At 43.4% G+C, this 3,730-nt stretch overlaps 1 pseudogene; it reads right to left on the minus strand.

Annotated features, from left to right (window-relative positions):
• Positions 1–767: 767 nt before the first annotated feature.
• LOC105824666 lies at positions 768–3,394 on the minus strand (annotated as a pseudogene).
• Positions 3,395–3,730: the final 336 nt, after the last annotated feature.

Here is a 3,730-nt window from a genome sequence, read left to right on the forward strand (position 1 = left end):
TAACCTTTTGCAGACAGATTCAGCAACTTAGGTAGAATGGCCAAGTTCCTCAAAAGATACAAAGTATCAAAACTGGCACAAGAACAAATAGAAAAATTTATACAGCATTGTATCTATTGAAGAAATAGAATTCTTAATTTAAACACAGAAACCTTTTCACAAAGAAAATTCTAGGCTCTGACGTTGAATTCAGTCAAATATTCAGTCAAAAGGAAGAAACAGTACCACCCTTACCTAGATAGGCTCTATCAGAAACTTGAGAAAGAGGGAACATTTTTCAAACCTCCTTTCTATTCAACTAGGACAACATGTTGACTTGAAAATTGTGGATATGCTCTATTATCTATGAATTTCATTTCAGGATCCAAAAAAACTCCTAGATTTGTTGAGATCCTATAACATCATATGAGAGTTGTAATTCTTGAGGGTTTCTCTTTTTTTTTTTTTTTGACTATTTTCCTGTGATGTCTTTAGTCCACTTCTTTCCAAATTCATACACACCATGAGAAAACTTAAAATTTGGTTGATTCATCTTGTTCTCAGTGCTGTTTTGAGAGCTGGCTGCAGGCGATACTGAGAGCCGTGCCATTCTGTATCAGAAAATTCAGTTTATTTCTATAGGTTCCACTTTAAAAGTTATGCCTTTTTCTTTGTTCTACCCCTTTCCTTGTTTGGTTGTTGTTGCTGGTGAGTTTCTTGATGCCATTCCTTTTGGCACTATTTGATCATTTTGTTAGCTTTTGGGGAGTAAGTGTTGTGATGCTGCTTCACTCAGCTGCGTCACCTGGCGGTCCTTTTGTGCCCAACTTTGGATGGAGTGCTTTTCTTTCCCTGATGACTGATGAGCAAGTCGACAAGTTTAAACCCTCAAGATCAGCTATCAGGCTTGGAGAAAGAGCTGGGGTGGGAAGTGCAGCTGGAGTGGATCCTGGGTTAAAATCACCCAGATCTAGAAGTGAAACATCTTTGGTGAGAGGTTTTCTATCTTGCTTTGTTTTTTTTTTCTTTCTCCTTAGTGACTCTTCTGGATTTAGATTCACTTTCAGAGTCTGATTCCGATTCAGAATCTGAAGAACTTTCTTCTGTTGAACTAGATTCAGCATCAGAAGAATCTGAAGTTTTAGATTTCTCATTTTCCCTCTCCCCATCTTCAGAATCACTTTTTCCTTTGGATTTCGAGTTCCTCTTGGCTGTTCTTTTGTCCTCTACTCCTGACTCACTTCCGCTCTCACTTCCCTGCCCACTGGAGGGGTCTTCACTGCTACCCTCACTGCTGTCTCCTTCCTCCCCACTTTCTCCTTGTTCTCCACTTTCACTTCCAGATCCACTCTCACCGTCACTGCTGCTGTCAGAAGAGTCCTCCTCTTCCTCGGATTCAGAATAAAATTTCTTAGCAGAATTCTCTGTCTTTGCTTTTCCTGCTGGGGTCCGTTCTTTTGCCAACTCTATTACTTCTACATTTCGAACTGATGGGTCGGGCGCCACCTCTGGCCAATTAGATAATTCCAGGTACCCAGTAGCTTTAGTGTTGAGAGTGTGAGATGAGGTGCCAAGCTGGAAATGATCTCTTAAAAGGAGACTCAAGCAATGGTGCAGGTTTTGGTGCTAGGAATATTTTTTTGACATACTTACTTAAAGCTCCACTCTTTTCATTCGGAACAGTAAGCTGCTAATAAATCTTGTATGGTCTCTGATGTTGTAGTTTTGATCATACTTGCCGAGATTTAGTATGTACTGGGTAAGCAATTTTGTCTGTTTGGAGTTGGTTAAATACAATTTTGCTCCCAGATTTAAAATCTGCAGTTTTACCAGATCGTCTTCATTGGTGAAGCTTTTAGCCATCTTCCTTAAAACATAGGGGCAATTTTAGGAACTCGTTCACAGTTCTCTTCAATTAGCCAAAGAATACTCACTCTAGCCACAGGAACAGTGATACTGTCCAAGAGTTTGGCCGTATGTTTAATAATTTCACCATGTTGTGCAGGTTGCATTTGAAGTAATTTCTTTATAACAACCACACCTTCAGCAACAACTATTTCATCCCTGTTGGACAGCCAGACAGACCAGGCCATTGAGGCACGTATCAGTGACTTCTGAGATATTGGCTGCACATCTGCCTATAGTCTGAATAGTAGCTGCTGCAAATTGTTTATCCTGGCTTTTCACATAGGTCTGAAATTCTCAAAGAAGAGTTGATATGTCAGCTTCATTTGTCAGATTTGTCAAAATTTCAAGCTTCAGTGTCTTGATCATAGTTGGATCAGTTGACTTAACATAGAAACTCTTCAAATAAGGTTCAAACATGCCCTTTCTTTGAATCGACATAGTTGCTATATTTTGTAGGACAATATACTGCACCTCCCTATTGCTACAAAGTGAACGCACTAGTGATTTAGAAATAATTCCAGTTCCAGATTTTGGTGCTAAGTGCCAGCACAGCTGCCATAGCCACCACTGCGTTTCTGCTCTGAAGCAAAGGCTTTGTGTTTCTAATCAAGAGTCTGTGGTCTGGATCCGCAGCATACGTCTTCTTTCTTTTGTCGGTCTTTTCCTTCTGTTCATCATCAGATTCGTAGAGATTCTTTTCATTGTCTTCTAGACCATCCTCCTCTTTCCATGGGCTGACAAACTGTGTCCGAGCGTATCGAGTTAGCATGTGGGTTATGACAGCCCGCCCCCACTCTTCAGCATCAGCTAGTAAGTTACGGAGCTTGCGGTAATTCTCGTGCATCGGGTCTATCCTATCCGAGCATACCTCTTCAAAGGCCATCACAGCACTGCCGGCTACGAGTGTGCTTTTATCTTTCAGAAGTTTTTCAACTACTTCAATTGACATTTCCTTCTGTTCTGGATCAAGGCTGTACAATTTTTGTTTTGCATGGGCTGCATTCTTCCTGACATATGGTGATAAGTCAGCAGAAGCTTCCTTAACAGCGAGCATCGTGATAGGTACAATAATGGGTACTCTAATACTTGATAGAACTCTCAAAGCACTTGCACGAATCAGTTGGTTTGGGTTCTTCAGAGCTCGCTGAAAAGTGCTTATGGACAAGAATGCCAGATCCTACTGTTCTTCAGCATATCGAACCAGGTAAACATATACCCACTTCTTGATCTCAGTATTCTCACTGGCCACATTCTTCACAACAGCAGGAAACAGTTCAGATGCATTTTTCCCTTTTGCAATCATCCCAACAATTCGCTTCATAGCATCCAATTTAGCAGAATCTTTGTTGCTCTCCAACATTTGTTTTAGATCTTCATTTTTCTTCAAATTGCTGCTAAAGAGGCCGAAGGCGCCCGAGGGGGAAATGGTTGAGGTCACCTCCTGACCCAGCTCCGTCGCCTCCCCTCCTCCGGACTGCTCATTGTAAGCGAAATTGTTGCTGGACATCGCCGCGGCGCTTGCGGGTGTGCTGCTGGTCCTGCCGGGGGTTCCCTCCGGAGGGTTTGCTCTTGCGTTTTTAAATTCTGTGCATGGTATCAAGCAGAAAGGCTGTGCTCTTGGGCTCCGCGCTGACAGAAGGGCTGAGGAGGGCGCCTCCCGCGCCCCGTGGCCTGGGACGAGGTGCAAAGCTGTGGACCCTCTGCTCCCTGTAGCCCACCCTCTCCCCACCCTCCTCTGTCTCGGGGGCTTCCTGGGCTCGCTGCTAGTATCAATTTGGACTTTTCGGGTGGGAAGGACCTTGGGCAGGGCCCCTCCCAGGGCAGGCTGGGTGGCCTGGCCCTG

The sequence above is a fragment of the Propithecus coquereli genome, unplaced genomic scaffold (assembly GCF_000956105.1).
Source record: "Propithecus coquereli isolate 6110/MARCELLA unplaced genomic scaffold, Pcoq_1.0 Scaffold757, whole genome shotgun sequence".
In the NCBI taxonomy this organism is placed as follows: Eukaryota; Metazoa; Chordata; class Mammalia; order Primates; family Indriidae; genus Propithecus; species Propithecus coquereli.